The 20,230-nt window shown below is 37.9% G+C and overlaps 1 protein-coding gene across 1 annotated transcript in view; it reads right to left on the bottom strand.

Moving 5' to 3' along the window:
* The window catches only part of exoc2 (exocyst complex component 2), a 53,112-nt gene extending 43,090 nt beyond the window's left edge, over positions 1–10,022 (bottom strand). Inside the window, exon 1 of the mRNA XM_023277514.3 lies at positions 9,957–10,022. The gene's annotated coding sequence lies outside the window, so the exon portion shown is untranslated. The remainder of the gene's footprint in view (positions 1–9,956) is intronic.
* Positions 10,023–20,230: the final 10,208 nt, after the last annotated feature.

The following is a 20,230-nucleotide window of genomic DNA, read 5'->3' as shown; positions in this document are numbered from 1 at the left end:
GCTTCAGGACTCTTAAGCTGCATGGTGCTCATTTTAGTGTAAAATATTCTTTCATAACACATCATTAAAATACCTATCTGTCAATTAACCCTCTGAAACCTAAACTTGCCAGTTCAAGCCTGTTTTCTTTACAAATATAAATAAACAAATAAACAAACAAACAAATAAATAAATAAAAATCACCAACTTACACCATTTATCAGAAGAACTTTGGATTGTTGGGCTTTCTCTGTTCGTAATTCGTAAGTTCTAAACCTTACTATCCTAAGCACTTTGTGATGGCACATGTTGTCAATCTGAGCTATATAAATAAAACTGAATTGAATTGAATTGAAGAAGAAACTGATAATAAAAACAGAAAGATTTACCAGACTTTCAATTTTTCGATGGTGCTTCAACTAATTATCTGTGCTGTGCTCCTTCACTCAAATGTCTAATATTGCGATAACATCACTTTATTCTAGATTTCATTGTTTATGTCATTTCAAAATGTACAAAAAAAAAACCTTTGCACCAGTACAATAACTTTATCAATTCCCGAAGGGAAATTCAATAAGATTCTGTAAGAAAAAAAATACTAATAATAAATACAAAAATTACACTCCTCAGAACAACCATGAAGTCATTAGTAATACAGCTGCAAGCAACAGTCACAAAACAAAAACTCATGGACTTTTTGGCTGAACTGGGCTGAACTGCAGGGCCGACAGCAGTCAAGGATGGAAACAAATGAAAAATTTATGTGGTAAAACGTCTTTAGCATGTCTATAGCATGTATAGTTAGCATTTTTGGTAACACCTGTGGGCAGTTGGAAAATGTTGTTCACATTGTTTCAAGGTTTTGTCAGTTTTTGTACACAAAAATTCAACTTTCATTATTAAAGGATTTACAGCATTCTAACTTAATTATACTGCACTAAAGATATTGTTCAGTTCTCACTACTTCGAAACATTGTACTTTTTCCATAGAGGTGCCAGAGTTTATAATTTAATGAAAAAATGAGCCCACAGTGAGTAAAAATGTGTTAGGAGCAAAAATTGACCAGAAACTCCTTGGGGTTCAGAGGGCTGAAATGTTGGGAATCTTTCTGAAATAATCTACTACAAAAAATATTGTCAATTAACTAAAATCAACGAAACAGTTGAGAGATTAATGGTTTTGGCACTAACCACTTACAGCTCACAGTTTATCAGTTGCTGAGTATTTGGCTCACAGCATGAAGTAAAAACCACAGGACGAAGACCTCAGATTTTCATTACACTTTCCTTTAAAAGCTCTGAAATTGCAGAAACACGACACAGCAAAAACACAGAAGCACAAAAAGCAGCAGTAATGACCCCAGCACATCTTGACCCAGAAACGTCCAAGAGAAGGAACCTTTTTGGGAACCCCCCTCGTCTACCAAATTGCGCCAGCGCAAGAGTTAACACGAAACCTCCAGCGGGATTTACCTCAGGTTGTTGCTGCTGCCCCACGCTTGTCATAGGAAATGGAGGGGCTATGGATCTGACATGAAGACGATAAGAGGTTAACAGGCCTAAAACAAGAGCTTGGTATATCCTTCATCAATCCCACATGTTTAGAGAGGGAGCGGCAAGGGGCACAGGACAGGGCTCTTTGTTTTGTATAATTCTGATTCTGCTTCCAGGAGTGTTTCTATCCTATCCCCTCCTAATCTTGGAAATACACGTGCACAAACACACAGATACCCTTCACATGCACATATGTACACACACGCACGGGCACACACACACACACATATACACGTACGTATATATATATATATATATATATACATATATATATATATATATATATATATATATATATATATATATACATATACATATACATATACATATACATATACATATACATATATATATATAGACACACACACACACACAGACACACACACACACTGGGCAAAATGACAGCTCAGCTAGGTTGCGTGCGAGGGGCCTGAACTAGTGTTGTGTGGTCTGTGCGTATGTGAGTATGTGGAAGGATCTGCAAAGAGGTCTGGGTAGTGCGTGTGTGTGTGTGTGTGTGTGTGTGTGTGTGTGTGTGTGTGTGTGTGTGTGTGCGTGTGTGCGTGTGCGTGTGTGTGTGTGTGTGTGTGTATGTATGTGTGTATGTGTGTGTGTGTGTGTGTGTGTGTGGTCTGGGTGTGTGGTCTCTGGCGCGGGCCTGGGGAGAGCCTGCTGACGGCTGGGATGAGAAAAGAGCCGCTGTGTTTACTTTACTCTGGGGGCTGTGCATGGACACGGGAACACTGCCCAGACCCCTCTCTATAACACCAGCGTGCGTGCACACACATGCGCAGACACGCACACTCACACTCATATGATGCTCCAAGTCACACAGTAACTAAGGAGACTCTTGCACAAGTCTCATGTCACACACCATCACAAATACCCTGCAAACAAGGTAATAGGAACTATAACTTTATACAGGCTGAGGTCTAACTGTGAATGAATTTTTCCTAAAAGTAGTATGAAGAGGAAAACAAAAGAAGAGCTTCCAGAATCTCCGAGTGGAAATTTATGAGGTAGGCACTGAGAGGGATAAAGGCATTAACCTCTAGAGGGCATTAGAAGATCCCCTTAAGATTATACCCATGTTGCTTCCAACTTGTGTCAAGCCATGTTGCTCTGTGCAGGCAAAATTAAATAAATGACAACACTGAACCAGATTTAGCCTCTTTTCTTTTGCCCGATTCTCTCCCAACCATGATGCTGTTAGCCGTAAGCCCCAACCTTTCTCTCTTTGGTAAACTGTCTAAAAAGGCAGATTTGTTTTTCTTAGAGGCTGACTAACAAACAGCAGGGTTGGCTCTAATCTGTATGGTAGCTACAGAACTCTGAGGTTTGGGATCTCATTGCAGCGCTGCTAACAATTGGCCACCATACCTTGGCTCCAGTGCTGGAATCGGCAGACATAAAGGAAAAACCTTTTATTAAATCTAAACAAATCTTTTTGTCATATGAAACCATTTCATTTTATTAACAAAAAACATTTCCTAAATGTTCTAGAGAGGATGGCAGCAATGGTTCCTCTTTATAGAAAATCAAGACACTAAAGACATGCTTGGAAAAACATCATTTGACAGTAGCATGTAGGCATTAAGATTTTTAGCTCTGAATGGATTTTCCCTGCCGCTGGGCAGGATGCTGGGTTTGGAGAGATGATGGCAAGACATGTTGGAAAAGTCCACTATATTAGAAAAATATTTTAGAATCACAACTGCAATTTTGGCTTATAAAATCATTCATAAGCCAACTCATTGCTTTTGGTATTAATGCTTTGCCTTTTGGCCATAATTTGATGCATCAAATCAAACAGAGGCAAACATTTTCAGTGAGCAGACTTCTAGAGAGCACAGTGTTATTACATTTATAATAAGGATTAAATCATTTCTCTGTTGGTTGGTTGGTTGGTTGTACTGTGATGAATAGTAGTGTTCATGTTTTGCTGCCACCGAAAATAAAGCAGCAAAAAGAAACTTGCTTACAAGACTTCAGTCAATAAAATTACATTCATGGGACAATGTTTTTTTTTTGTTTTGTTTTTTTAAATTACCACCAGCCAAACCACATAGAAAATACAAAAAAAATACAATAAACCTAAACAAACAAAAAATGTTTGTATTTAACTGTGTTTGACTGTTGACAAAAAGTTGAAATCATTAATGTGGACAACAGAATTTTGTAAAAACCACACTATTATCAGATACAAAATACAACTCTGCTGGTAATTGGAATCCATTTATGGAAAAAGCTGAAATGTTGATCCCTGAATTGGTCAATAGAAAGAAAATTACTCAATTACTTTTCAGTCAGTTATAAGTCAAATATGTCCCATGTTTTCTGATTACAGCAGGTGGTTAAGCACATAAAGCGATCTGGATTTGGACGACTGTGGTGAACATTTTCTTAAATTGTATATACGATATAATTAATTGATTAATAAAAAACTAACAACTATCAGAAAAAAAATGCCAACACCTAATTGCAATGCACTTAGATCAGGCAGCTCCCTCTCCATTTCTGGCCTATCTTTGCTGTGCCTCATAAAAAATGGAAGAGGGTAATTCTAAAAGTTGTTCATCTGGGCAACAAGAGTCTTTATAGTCTTCCAAGTGATGCATTAGAATCACAGCTCCCCCTCCATACTCTTGAGCATTGGTTGGTTTTTACTCTGATAACTACTAAACAAAACACAGTCTCAGCTTTAACATAGAGATGAAGTCTATCATTACCTGATTCACGATATCAGCACACACACATGCTGCCACATGACTATCTCATGAATAAGGCGTTCATACCTTAGATCATATGCTGCTCTGAGCTCAAAGGTGACTCACATATGGCAGTGATTGGCGTGTGTGTGTGTGTGTGTGTGTGTGTGTGTGTGTGTGTGTGTGTGTGTGTGTGTGTGTGTGTGTGTGTGTGTGTGTGTCTAAGAGAGAGTGCGATGGGTTTAGTGGGCACAAAGGGACCCATTTAGACAGCTCATCACCCTCAGCCCCCTCCATCATCCAGCAGAAAATATAACTTGCTATGCTGAGAAACGGCCCCCTCCCCATGCCCCCACCAACAGCATTTCACTCCGTGCTCCCCAACATTACACAAACACTAGATTCCATCAAAGATCCCCCCCCCCAACTCCTCTGAATGCACAGAGCCAACCAAACATCACCCAGCTTGAGAAGACTGGCTTGATCACACAGGCTGGGAGGAGCTTCAAACAATCCCCCTCAGTGTTCACTCACACCCAGGCCACCACATGCCTCTAAGATGTGGAGAGGGGAATGTAGCTGAAAGCCAAAAATTGACCATAATATGTGTCAACTGTATCAAGTTTCAACTGAATGGATCGTATTAACATGAAATGTGCAGATTCTGTTTGAAAACAGATGCTGTGACCACTGACCAGTCACAGAGTTCTTCCACCATGAGTCAGCATCTCCTCTGTGACCAGCGAGTCCCAGAACTCATGGAGACGCTTCCGTGACAGCAAAGGAGGACAGAGTGATCAGATGTGTGCCTCTGGCCCACTATCCTCCCATCATGATGTCTGCCCACAGGGTTTATTATCTTTAGGGCTATCTGTTTGTTTGTTTGTCAGTCTCAAGTGCTTTACAGAGTTATGCCTAATGAAGTGAAGTTCCCAATTTCCCATATAAAAACCTTGTACCAATAAACAGAAATATGAAGTATAGGCCTGCAAATGCAGGAAAATGTTTTCAAAGGATTAAGAAGCTGGAGACGGGCAGCTCTGTCCAATGACACTGTGAAATGGAGCAGTTTGAACCTTCATAAGTCAGGCTATAACACTGCTAGGCCATCGTGTGTGTGTGTACATGTGTACATATGTATATATACATATATACTCAAGGTTTCTTAACATTAAAAGGGAGTTTTTTCTTGCCACTTAGGACTTGCTCCGGGGTTCAGGCGTATGGGTTCTGTAAAGTGTCTTAAGACAATTTGAACTGTAATTGGCGCTATAGAAATAAATTGAAAAAATTTTTTTTCAATACACACACACACACACACACACACACACACACACACACACACACACACACATATATATAAACATCACCAGCATGAGAAACATGGAAAGTCACATATATTATTAAAGTAAACATTGTTGCTGACATGACTATCAATAATTGTTTATTAGGCGATAAGTAATCTTTCACTTGTTTTCTTGATTAAACACTCTTTCACCAATAAAGTGCATAAAATATCAACAAATGCCAATCGCAGTTTCCTACAGTCCAAACTAAAGTCATATTGCTTGCTTTGTCTGAACATCAAGCCAAATATTCATCTAACTGCAACAGAATAGAAAAAAAACCCAAATGTGTTGTTTGTTGCAGTTTTGGAGACTTGTGGAATTTAGGCCCCCAAGAAATTTACTGAATATAAAATGGTAACAGTGATAACAGCAGAAAAGTGACATCAAATTGTCCCCAAAAAAAAGACTAATTAAATAAGAAGAATCAGAGAGCTCAGTTCTCCCCTGTCACGCAAATTCAAAGAAAATAATCAGACTGGCCACAGAAATGAATAACTTCTTCCATTATTCTAGGGTTCTCTTAAGTTTTAAGAGACGTGGCTGACAAACAGACAAAAGCACTGAGCTCATGCCTTCACCAAGGTGGAGCTGAGGCAAAGGAACAATCAGCTCCGGCTGCAGTCAACAATTTACTGATGGAAAAATAGCAAAAACCAAATTCAGAAGATGAAACAAAGGAAATTAAAGAAAAAAATATTGATATGGTTACTAGATGAGAAAATGACAATTTGAACTGTTCATTTTGTATTAAGCGTGTCACTTTATAATTAAACTGTTTCAGTGAGGCTGGATCTTGCAAGGATCTACACCAACTGAGCAATACTATACACTGAGTCTGTGACTTCGAGCTATGCTGTGTTCGTTTTTCTCCAGCCAAAAGCCCCTTTGCCTGTTCATGTCTGACTGGGTCACAGAAACCATAGTGTGAAGACCAGTGGCCCAGCAAGCCTGTCAGCAGGGAGGAGGCTACCAGGTGGGGCAGACTGCAGAGAGCAGACAGGGGTAAGAGAGAAGCGCCGCTTCACAAACAAGGCTCGGCCTGACCCCCGTCACTCGATTCACCCCGAGGTCTATGGAGCAGCGGCACTGAGGAAAAGCCTCAAAAAACACAACCCACCACATTCCACCAAAACAAATAAGCAGGGCCACCCAAATTTTTCAATTAGAGCTCCAGGAGGGGACAGGAAATGGATCAGCGTAGCTTTGCCCCCGCCATCTACCCCACCTTCCTCCAGCTGAGCAGCGCTTACTTTGGGGTAGAGAGGCAGAAGTGAAATATAGAGCCCTATAGGTGCTAACTGTGGCCTTACAAGCATGGACATCAGCACAGAGGGACAATGCACTGCTATCAACAATCAATCGCTCTCATACACTCTCATCCAATCAATCAGCTAATCAAACCTATATGATAAGGCAATGGTTCCCTTAGAAAAACCGAGTTTAAAAAAAAGTATGTTACAACAATATTTGATAAAGTGCATGGGATTAAATAGGCTTAGACTCTGCCCTGTATGAAAACACTACACTTAATAAGGCTCAGATTTGAAGTGTTTATACAATAATGAAGAGGGCTTCAGGTCTACTAAATAATATCTTAACATTTAGAGAAGAAAATAACTATATGTGCAACCACAGCTTAAACAGTGAATTGGTCTAACTTTTTTTTTTAAGTACAAAGAAGTAAAGCTAATTTCTGTTTCTACAAACAATTATTTTCATTACCAAACACCAGGCATTAATCTGATCAGCTCCATGACAATTCAATGCAGACCTGAGTCTTTCAAACCATTATGTACAGTCTTCACCACTCGTGGATGGAGCAAGGATGGAGCAAGAAGCATGCTCTACGACATAATGCAATCATCGTTTCAATTCATTCTACTCTCTTATCGGTGGTTGTTCACAATATTTTTTACAGGAGAAAGGTATGCCAAGCAAGAATGGCAAATATTCACTGATTCTAGATTCTCAAGTGTGAAGATTTGTTGCCTTTTTGTTAAACATGGCATGCTAAATGAAGCAAGAAATATAAATTTGGGGCATTATGAGCATTATGAAAAAAAGAAAAATCATACAGCCATTATCTTGACAGATATTAGGATTGCAATGTGAGTTACAATTTTAGAAGGATTTTTTCCCTTACCACTGACACAAATTTAAAAAAGACTATGGGAATTTGCTGTGGTCCATAACAAAAAAATCAAGTACCCTTATGTCTAGAGTGTATGATTTGTAGGTCAAGGCACCTTTATAACACAAATATGTGTCATTTGTGATTTTATGTTGTGACACATAGTCAATAGTATTTCAATTAATTCTTCAGCCGCTAATGTAATATCTTCTTGAGTTGTGGTAAATTATAACAGGCATTTTCCAACATTTTCCAACAGCTTAAGATAAAACAATTACTCAACAAAGATGTCATCTGGTGACTCAGTAATGAAAATAATGATTAGCTGCTGTCAAAATTAATAGCAGCTTTAAACAGGAGTACAGTAGCGCGATTATTGAGTCTTTCTATAGTTTACTTTCTAAAGCTTTTTCACTGAAGCATAATGGCATAAAATTTCAGCTCTTAAAGTTACTCATCCAAGATATACTCACTATTTCTGTGCCAGCCCACCCTGACATATACTAAATAGGAAGTTCGAAAGAATGGTTCACAATAAACAAACAAACAAAAAAAAAACATGTCAGGTTAATAAAAAATAATAAGATCATTCCCAAAGAGGAAGGAATGATGTCCAGTTTTTGCAACAAGCCAACAACGAGTTTATGCCAGTGATAAATATCTTTGTTCAGATTCACATCTGTACTTGAATGACAAAATCACGGCAGTGAGGCAAGGCTGGAAAAAATGTTTTACTTGCAATCAAGTTGCTTAATGGAACATTTAGTCAAACTGGCATTATATACAAACCAACTTGTGCTATCCCATTAAAATATTCTGATGTTTAGTGTGAGCTGTGTGTCTTCCACTACATGCAAGGCTGACTTTGAGTCATATGAGGTCATCTGGTGTGGTCATTTCCTTTTGTGCTTAATCCTATCTGTTAACATTAGATGTTTTCCAAGTACAATCAAAGTGTCATGACCAATACGTTTTCTTTGTTTTTATTGGCAGTTTCATGGGTCATCATGTTAGTGATCTTAGTGAAGTTAAAGGGCAGCTACTTACGCTATTTACACTGGAATGCCTTGCTGTGTTTTTAAAATTTATTAGAAATCATGCCACCTGGCAATGAGCAACAACTGCAAATTTTCTATTACCTACACACTCCCTAACTTGTATGTGCTGTGTTAAATTGCCACCATCACACAATTGTATTCAATTTAGATAGATAGATAGATAGATAGATAGATAGATAGATAGATAGATAGATAGATAGATAGATAGATTAAACCTTTATTGATCCCACAGCGGGGAAATTTACAATGTCACAGCAGCAGATGAAACAGAATAAAAAAGAGAGCAGCACACAATGCACACATTGCATAGATACAAATATTTTCTCCTTCTAGAAGAAAAATGCAATACAATATTTACAGCGAAGTGGAGATTTCTTCAGCACAGTTTAGAGGATCACACAGAGGGGTGAGAAAGGCAGGTTTTGATGCTGATGGCGTTTTGCTTTAGTTTTGGTATATTTGCAGAAAATACAACACTTTTTGAACTACCAAACTATCCACATAGTAAGAATTTGCTGGCGAGTGAAACCTAATTTTAAGACCATGAGCATCACAAATATTTGAATAATATTATACTGACGATATGAACAAACTACATATGATTCAATACACGGAGACAATCTCAATACACAGAAAAACACAAGTGGCCAGGAGTAGAAAACCAAGCAGCAGCAGCAGTTGTTGTAGCGGTTAATGTGACATTACAGTGCCGAAATGCCCAGAATCTGTTCACAGCTAATACAATGTCTTAAAAGATGTTTTGCAACATACAACACACAATATCACCTTTACACAGACAGAAATGTCAACGGAGAGTGACTACTCGTATTGTCGTTCACACAATGCGAAATGACAACATTAAATCCGTCTCAGCTTCTTCTACGAACACCCACTATCACAGACACGCTACAGACAGCCGGTTCAACACGCTAAATTCTCCCCAGTGGGTTTAAAGACAATTATTTCTGCCTTGTTGACATATTTCACAGCTAACGTTAGCTAAGGCTAACGTTCATTAGCAGTCCAATTCGTTTTGTCGGAAAGATAAGCACTGGCTGTCATTTACGTTCGTCGTACACTAAAAGAAGCGTTTTTATTTCTGTATGCTGTGAAATGATTAAATTGAGTCTATCTGATGCAGTTAAAGGTTAAATATCTTCGAGAAATGGAAACTTACAGTTTACAGCACCCTCACTGCAGCGACCGTTTCCTGCATCTGTGACTACTTCCGGCTGCTGTTTCCAGCCACACCCTTCAAAATAAAATAAATTAATTTAAATTTTAGACGGTATATAATTTATAGTCTATTAATGAAACAGAATCAATAAATATTTGTTTGTATAATAATATATACTCATTCTAACCCTATATAAAAACTAATGATTAAAACTAATGAATATTGTGAATCTGGTTTGAAGCAAACATTTTGAGTAATTTATTACACTGAAGCATGCAGTTTTCCAATCAATATTTGTCATTTCAGTTGAAAAATACTGACAGTACGTTAATAGTTTATACATGTTTCAAGTCACTTTTACTCATGACCGTTCATGACTTAAAATAAAATTCTAGAAGCAAAATCAAGTGGGAAATTCCAACATCTTAGAATTAAAAAAATACAATTAAATTCATTCTACTTAAAATGGCAAATCCATCATCTCTGGTTGTACTTCAGTTTATCAATTTGCCTTTGACAGGATGTTAAGTCAGTAATGATTTGTGGTTTGTGCACACCTGCCAGAGCACTTTTTCCAGAATTAATGTAAATGATCAATAAGACCACAGCAAATGATGACTTGAATTTACTCAGTCCTCATTTTTGTGTTCAGAATGGTTCAACTTCATGTGATAAAAGCAGCCTGCATGCTCCTCTGAAGTGTTGAATGTCCTTTGTGTGAGAATTTTAAAGCCCAATGGGAGGTAAACTTCTTTCCTCATCTCTCTTTTCACGGTGCATCACTGAGGTATTTCCACTTGTTCTGGGAAAGGCGCAGCATCATTAGAAATGCAACAGAGACCACCCAGGCACACTGTAGAACCCTGATTCCATTACATTTATCTCACCAAATTGTGCAGGGCAGAAAGAATTTCTGAGATAAGGCAAGGCCCAATCCCCGGGGAAACCATATTGTCCAATTAGACAGGATAATCTGATAATTGAGGGATCAAACTGTGACTTGGGAGTTTGTACAGATGCTGATGTAACACAGAGGCTGTTTGTCTACATAAACATCAACTTAAAGCAATGACGCTGGAAGATTTTGATCTTGGTCTCAGTGGTGCAGCCTTTGCCAGTGAATGAGAACCTCAGTGGCATATCACATATACCACCTGCTGAATCTACAAATCAGCGGGCTATTTAGCTCATTATGTATACTTTGTGTATTAAGATATAAATGTAATGCATGCAAAATTATTTTAAGAGAATGTCTACATATTTATCAAGATTTGCTCAATTTTACATGTTACAGGCCGGAAATGCAAGAACCCCTAGCGTATATTATTAGTATTTATTCAAATCAAAGGAATAATTCACCATTTTGGATGAGATGAGAATTCCACTGTCATGTCTGTCCATTTATTCAGGAGCACAGGTCAGGAGCTGGCTAGCTTAGCTTAGCATAAAGACTGGAAACAAGGAGAAGCAGCTAGCCTCGCACTGTCCAAACACAACAAAATCTGCCTCTAAAGCTGACTCATTAACACAAATATTTATTACATTTACTGTATTTGTTTAATATGTGTGAAAACCAAAATGTAAAAATAACAAATTGTGGATTTACATGAGGCCATATCCTGCAGGGTTTATTGGGTAGACTAGTGGCAGTGACTACCTGTTTGCCCCCATTTCTGGTCTTTGTGCTCAACAGGCTGATTACTGCAGTTGGATGAGATTGTTATGACGTTCTCATTTAAATCTCGACAAGAAATCAAAGAAGTGCATTTTACAAAACACCAAACTTTATCTTTTAAACAGCTATACTCTGTATTGACTTTATTCTTGTTTAGCAAGAAACCTGTGGTTGCATGTTGTATTTTTGAATAGCACTGAGCAGGTGTCCCAGGTGTGCTTCTTAGGGACGCTGCTGGTGCCTTGATCCTTGTTGTGACCCTCCATCCCTCTGTAATCTACATCCCATAATGGCACATGCTGCGCTGGCACCATTGCTCATCCCTGAACCCTATTGTTCATTGTTTGTCTTCTCCAGTTTTTTCCCATGGGCCCCTGGCCAGTGAGAGGAAAAGGTCACTGTAAATATTGCACTGAAATCCTCCCTCCCTCCCAGAGAGCTCCTGAAGATGGAACAGGCGACCAGTGGGTGAGCACTTCCTTCCTGCACAGGGCATTTCAACTGTAAGACATCAAACAAGTATGAATCCCTCAATGTCAAAGATCGCTGCAGTGAGATCATATGCTCAGTGTTAACATTACGATAACCTGGGCAAGTCTCAGCTCTTTGTAAAGAACTTAAGATAGTGTAATATCTATACAAACATTTCAATTTGCCATTAAATACCTATTTTCTTCTATCTATCCTATTGGTGCTGTTTAGTGAGTATCTGTTACTGTTAAATGACCCATAATATGTTTTTAATGACCATGTATGAATCCAATGACTGCCTGTATTACACATCTCATAAAAAACGCTAAATATGTATTCCAAAGGAAATTAAGTGAGGCTTAGGAACCCCAGACCCATGTGTGGCTAATCACTCGCCTGTAGCGCTACTGTTAATATAAGACGAGGAGATTTTAAATAAACCTCTGATATTTGGATTTGTTTTGCTTCTGAGTGGCGTGCTATCTCCTGCTGCCCCCCTTTCCCAGAGGAGCCCAGTTCCCTGCGCTCACATTTTGGGCTCCGGAAATCCAGGCCTGTGCCAGGCTTAGCTTGAAAAAGCATCACAATGCAAGAATGAGAGTTAGAGGGAACAGAGAGCCTTTCAGTCTGAGTGCTGACACTTTGCTTCATATGATGAACAAATAACACAAACAGTAGAGGAACAGACTTTCGATGACCTGAAAAATTTACGGTAGGTGCCCCATTGTCTTTTAAAAAAGGGGAGAAAATGTATTATAGAGTTTCTGATTACTGATGAAATTTTCTTTGTGGGATCGGTTGTATTTGGACCTCAGATCTTTTCCATGGCCGTGATGCGGACTATCCACCAGAACAGTGTGTCTTTACTGATGCATGTCTGATGACTTTTTAAATGTCATTTGTCAATGTTTTAAGCACCACAAACAGAATCTCATTCATCATATGAAACCAAAACTATTTAAAGAGCTAAATACCACAAGAGAAAAGTGAGAGTTTGAATTTTATTATTAGACCTAACTGATCCTTTAAGACAAATGCATAGAGAATATAGGGAGAATTTCTGCAACTAAGTGTCGGATTTTGAAGAAAACGGGAGGGTGTGAGATGGTATAAAGGGGCATTTTCCCAAATATGTTGAGGCTTTTACCACCCAGGTTAACATAACATGTTCCTTGGCTTCTCATAACAACACTCCTTCAGCCCCTGAGGCCAGACAACAGGCTACTGTGTCTCAGGAGGCACCATCCACATCAGCTCTGAGCGCTATGGAGAAACTCTGCCTGGGAAAAGTCTAGAGAGTAACATGAAAAATCCTTAAGGATGCTGAAGACATAAAGCAGTGGCAGAATTTTCTCTTCTTACACGGATTGCCTTTTAAATTGTTGTTGTGTAATACATTTTCAAATTTTAGTGTTTCATTCCTCCTTGAATGAGTAAGACAAATTTTAGAGGAAACAGCTTTCATCCACGGGGGCAAGCTGAAGTTATTGATGCATGCAGCAGCGTGTGTTCTGTCTCTGATGAGATGTGACAGGTTGGAGTGAGTTCATAACTGTTTGTGTCTATAAACAGGTGGCCTTGGTTAGCTGGGGGTAATTTGTGTGCTGGATGAGCCCATGCCAATCGCAATCAAGAGAACATAATAAAATCATACATACACCCGGCTGACATCACTCTCAGCTCTGTTTTCTGTCGTCTTTGTTTTGATGTTTTGATATTTTTTATTGATATAATGCTGCCATATTACAGCCTTTAATGAGACATTTCTACTGTAGCTATATTACCTAGTTTAAATGTAAAATATCTTATCACTATACCTTTCTTTGCAGAGCAAAAGCATCAATAAAATGACATTCTGTCCATTTTAAGTACTGAGTGTGTTTCTATTGTGACATTTTAAATGTTTTATTGTGCTTTTGGAGTCTTTTATTACAAAATAACAAAACAGACATACATGAAAGATTTTGATAAAAAATGACAGATCCCAAAACAGCATGTACAGAAGAATTCCACAGAGTAACTTAAAAAATAGAGGACCTACTTGAAGATAACACAGAAATTATGGAACTAAATGACAAATCATGGATTAAAAACCATATCACACAAAGTGAAAATAAAATAAAATCTTGCTTTCCACTGTGTGAAAGGAAGAGAGAGTCTTAACTTGAATGAGTCCTCTAATGCTATATTTGGGTTTTCTATCCCACCAATCCGCCTGTAAGGATTTAGCACACTCAGGAGGAACTCAGTTGGCTTCAGTGACTATTAACAGAGCTTATTGTGTAGCATACTGGCTCACAAAACTATGATTTAATAATATTTCTTCATTTCCGTTGTTAAATCAATGAGAGTAAGGATTGAGGCCTTGGCTGGCAGCTTCACTGTGTCCTCAGAAATTTCCCTCTAGCTGTGCAGTCCAAATAGTTCTAGGCAGAAACTGCAGCTGCAGCCCAGAAGGGGGCGCCCAAGAACGTCTTTTATGAACTTGGCCTCTCCACTGTGATCTAATTTGCGAAGAAACAGTGTTCAGTGAATAAGAAGTGCACAAACACACAAAAAAGCTTGTTTGTATGATCAAAACAACAAAGGGAAATGTGACACCTCTAGTCCAACATTAAGCTTTTTATTGTTAACCAATACATTTGTACTAGAATAAATGTAGGGGGTGAAGAAAATATCAATATGAAATAATAATTATGAAAGTATTGTTTTGAAAAATCTATATTACTGGTGATTTTGTATGACACAATGATTGTTTCTATTGATTCCCGACATTAACATACACTATCAGTCAAAAGTGTGGACACACCTTCTCATTCAATGGTTTTTATTTTTATTATTTTCTACATTGTAGAGTAATACTGAACACATCAAAACTATAAAAGGATACACTTGAAATCATTTTGTAAACAAAAAAATGTTAATCTTCAGTATTAATGTACAATGTAGAAAATAAGACAAATAAATAAAAAGCATTGAATGAAAAGGTGTGTCTAAACTTTTGACTGGCAGTGTAAATAAACATGTTTTTCTACAAAATGTTTTTTCTCCCTTCAAAAAGAAACCGGAGCTCTGAAAAACTGTCTAAAATGAGTATTTTAGTCCCTTAACTTGCACCTTAATTATTACTAGAACGGATTAAATGCTTGGAACCATTTTGTTTGTGATTACATTGAATACATAATGATTCAACAAATATATGCTCCTATAGATGACAGAAAGATTAAGAAGCTACTGATTTAGAGTGTGAATATTCCTATAACAAAGTAGCCTCAGCAGCTAATCCTGCTGCTGTTGCATTTGTATCATAAAATAATTTGCATCAATTGAATCACAAGGCTTTTTGATTTCAAAAGATGTATAATCGGTGCCAATACTGATATAAATTCAGCAGTAGAACTGTCAGTATTAAAGGTTTGAAATCATAATTATGAAGTTTTTGATAAAAGACCAAATCTCACCTAGCACACATTGCCAAGGTGAGTATTGAAAGATTCCTAATAATTTGCAGTATTTTTTGCACCATAAATACATTTTGGGTCCTACCAAAAAATACTGATCTTTAATACCTCACAATATTAATATTTTTATTTATTTGTTTACGGAGGAGGAACACAAAGTGATTTAGTTAGAAGAGAAAATACAGTCCAATCACAAGATATAGGTATCTACATGATTGATTCTACCAAAGTAAAAGAAAGCAAAAAAAAAAACAAAACTAATAATATTTTAAACACAAAGAAATGAGAGCGCTGAAATCTAGATAAAAGGGTCTGATAATTATAGAGCTAACAACAACCTTTGGCACACTCTCCAAAAAACATTTTAAATTACTTTTTATTGCAGTACAGCTAAGATATCATTTTTGTTTACTAGATTATGTTATTTAATAATGTTCAGTGAGATTTGGCCCATGTGATGCAGTGTAACAGACTTTACTGAGCTAGTCACATAACAAGGCAGGTAACAACCTATTGAGTAAACAGGTGTTTAATTCTGGTTTCAGAATCAATGCAAATAATGTGTGTATGAAGAGGTAAACATCTGCACAGCACATCCAGAGACTCCAAACAAAATGGCAGAATAGAGTAAGTAGTTTTAAAACACAAGAGAATTGTCAAAAAATACATTTGTAATAAATTAATAATTTCCTTCTCAATCTACAACAAATACATTTCAGACTTATGAGACATCAGTATATACAGTTGAGAGTGCATGTACACTATCATCACTTTGAAACGTCCTTGTTTTTGAAAGAAAAGCATTTTTTTTCCAATGAAGACAACATTAAATTAATCAGAAATGCAGTCTAGACATGGTTTATGTGGTAAATGACTATTTTAGCTGGAAACGGCTGATTTTTAATGGAATATCTCCATAGAGGTACAGAGGAACATTTCCAGCAACCATCACTCCTGTGTTCTAATGCTACATTGTGTTAGCTAATGGTGTTGAAAGACTAATTGATGATTAGAAAACCCTTGTGCAATTATGTTAGCACATGAATAAAAGTGTGAGTTTTCATGGAAAACATGAAATTGTCTGGGTGACCCCAAACTTTTGAACGGTAGTGTATATGTGTACACAAATATTGTGCGTGTATACATTACAGTGTGTGTGTGGGTGGGGAGTTGAGGCAGAGAGGCTGTTTGTAGTGAAAACAGGCAGAAAGAAGACACAGAGAGGAAGCTAAACACTGGCTGCTCTTTGAAGTACAGAGCAGGGTAAAGCTATTGTGAACACAAATACAAGTTAGTACACCGCATATCTGATAATCAAACCTGATAACGGTGGATGTATGGCACTGTATAAATAGTGCAGATTGGAGGTAATATGTTGCGGTGTTAATGTGGAGGCTATAAATTGTACTATTAATGGATTGGAGGCGGTGAGAGATTTCCTGTGTTAAGTGGATGAGGTAGTGTGGCATACAGGAAGGGAAATAGCATGTGTGTAGTTCAGCAGGAGGTGGTGTTGGGGCTATAGGGAGAACTATAGGATTGTGTATGTTGGAGAGGTGCGCAGTCTGCAGCAGTGCAAATTGAGGTCAGTTTCAGCTGAGTAGCCTTTTAGCTTTGATCCTTCAGCTGAACTGGATGAAAGACATCCTGCTTCCCTTGCCAAGAAGAACGGGGAGGCGAGCAGGGGGGAGGACTCCAGTTTTCTACCTGATAAATATGGCTTGATGCAGCACAAACTGTTTCCTCTATTACATGGTTAATCTCTGATTTTCATCAGTCTCTCCTCAGCTAAACTCTAGTTGCGCCCACGCCGTTCTGTAAATCCTCCCCCTTTTTTCCTGTTAGTGTAAATCCTGACGGACTTTATCAATGCTTTGTCTCTCTATCTGCTCTTCCCTGACTCCCTCTATTCTGCTGTTTTCCTTTATAGTGCATTCAAAATCTGAACTTTGATCCTCCCACAACCTGTCAGACTCCGGACCCAAAGCCTGGAGCAATCGGCAGCTTGCGTGTGTGTGGCCTCATGTGTGTTTTCACATGTGCGATCTGGCGCAAAAGCATCCACATCATGTCAATCGGTACTTGTGTGATCAAAAAATAACTACTTAATGGGATTATGTTGTTCAGACTCGACTCCCTATGTCACTAATGTGTATTTATAATGTGAGCATAGTGATGGAAAAAAGATTTTCAGCATGGGTTGAAAAGCACAGGGGCTGCAACTAGAGTCCATTTTCTGTAGTTTTGTTTGCCGTCGTTATTACTTACAATAACACTGAACTTAAGAGAGTAAGTGCTTGGAAGTTGGAAGTCAAGAGCCATCCACACCTACAGTAGTGATAACACAAGTTAACAAAAACACAGAACCTTTATTTGGTGAACATCTTTTGATGTTAATTCTGCTATTGTCAGAGACCCATCCCACAAAAAGTGGAGTCCCTGACTGATTGTGCAGCTTATTATGACCCATAGTAATGGTTTGTTGTGCTCTCTGGCTATTATGTGAGACAGCATCACGTGTTTCAGCAATATGTAATGGTAACTATTAATAGTAATTGTGATGGCTGCAAAGGAGGAATCTGACATTGTTACAAACCCACAGAGATGGAGAGGAAGAAGGTTGTGGTGGATGGATGGATCAACAGAACAGTGCACTTTAATAGAAACCGCTGTTTGTTTCCCATTTCAAACCAACAGTCACAATTATTTCAGAGCTTTATTTTTTAGTTCAAAAGAAGTGATTGACTTTATCTTTGGTACACCTGCTGCCTCTATGGGTCATATCTGAAAAGGAAAGGTTCTCCATGAAGTTTTCTTGCAAACAAACAAAAGTTTACATTCTCTGTTACTCACCTTAATGCACTGAGCTTGAGCTTGAAGTTTCAACATTTGTAAAACTGATAATTTTATTTGAAAATATACATTGTTTACATATATCCTGCAGCCATAAAAAGCAGTAAAGACATTGCTTTTGTTAACTTGTTACCACTTAGTAGAATAACTTCAATTCAATGGCAGGATGTGAATTGTGCCTCCAGTGTGCTTGCTATGTGTGTGTGCATCCTCATGAGTGTTTACAAAAACAACAAAATGGGGACCCACTCATAAAAATATTGCTCTAGAGCACTACTAATGGCCATGAGCTCCACAGGGAGCCTTTATCTTGAACGAAATGTCCATACTGAATATGAACATAAATGGCAGCAAAGTTTTAAAGAGCTCATTTCTCACTGCACCAGTTTTGAATGTTTCTCATCTTAAATTCTCTCTTTGTCTTCAGCTTTCTGCGCTGAGGTGAAATACTGAAAAGCATTTCTTCACACTGGAAAAAAACAGAGCGTAAATGACAGGATGGAACTATGAGTTCAAATACAATGGAAGTCCAGAACAAAGAGGATTAATAGAGGAGCACTTTCCTGTGTTTGACACGAGACCCATAGATGTCCTGCATGTTCTTCATTTATTTGTTCTTGTTTGAGTGGCGCTTGTGGATGAAGAAACAAGGATAGCAGACATCTGGGAAAGAGATCACACAGTCAAAGGAATTCATCACCAGTGGAATAGAAATAAGATGTACAGTAAAATTTGAGGGTGTTATGTGAGATGTGCGTGCTGCTAGCTTGGAGGTTGATTAGAGAAGTGGGAGGATGCAAATGACGTGAGTGAAATAAAACGGCGCTACAAAGAAATCTTGAGAGATAATCTGGCCTGATGTGACATTACAGGAATAGCTGAATAACTCAACTACTCTGGCACCCATTCAGCCTGAATCCTCTCACACTGTCTGTGGGAACAAAGAGCATCTTCAAATCAGTAAACAGTGCGTCAGTAACACTCCCTCTGAGAAGAGGTTGTCCTCTGTTGATACTTATTATAAAAGATGATAGATCACTTGGTGTAACTGCACAAAGAGAATGGAAACATGCATAGGAGGAATGCAGTTTTGAAATAGTTTCTATCACAATGCATAATTAATGCTAGGATAAACAATCCAATTATTAGGAACAACATACAATTCATAGTTCCGAGGCGTTTACCAAGTTTGTAATTTAAAGCTCAGCCTTGATTGATGGACAGGTTGATACATCACACTCAAACGCTAATATGCCCTGAAGAGAAACACGGCAACCGACAAATGGCCCTTTTTTTCATTCAGCCACCTCTCGCTTTAGCACGGGGATGGAATCATCAGCTACATTACATAATAAGACAAGTCACAACAGCTGGGGATCTCTCTTACTCTCTAAACTAATCTTCCCTGACAACTTCTCTGACGCCAGAAAAACACCTATTAAATGACCGGAGAAACAGGCTCTGCTATAGAATGGATTAGTGCTCAGCTAAGCCTTTAATTAACATCAAATCATTGTGATTTTGTACATACAAGTTGCTAGTTTTTCCATTAGATTAAGGGCCATTATAGACCTTTGATGAACCAAAAGAAAATGTCCTCGCACAAATGTTTCATTTAAGTTCAGGTCATATATGCAAGATCTTACCCAGAAATGTGCTTAGCTAAGTGGGAATATCTCAACATGTAAGCAACAATCACATTTTTGCTATTAGACAAGGCAACTGCTTTACAGTGTATATATATATATATATGTATATATATATGTATATATATATATATATATATATATATATATGTATATATATATATATAT

This window comes from Amphiprion ocellaris, chromosome 2, assembly GCF_022539595.1.
Source record: "Amphiprion ocellaris isolate individual 3 ecotype Okinawa chromosome 2, ASM2253959v1, whole genome shotgun sequence".
In the NCBI taxonomy this organism is placed as follows: domain Eukaryota; kingdom Metazoa; phylum Chordata; class Actinopteri; family Pomacentridae; genus Amphiprion; species Amphiprion ocellaris.
Note: the sequence above shows the minus strand (reverse complement) of the source record. Positions and strands in the feature narration are given on the sequence as shown.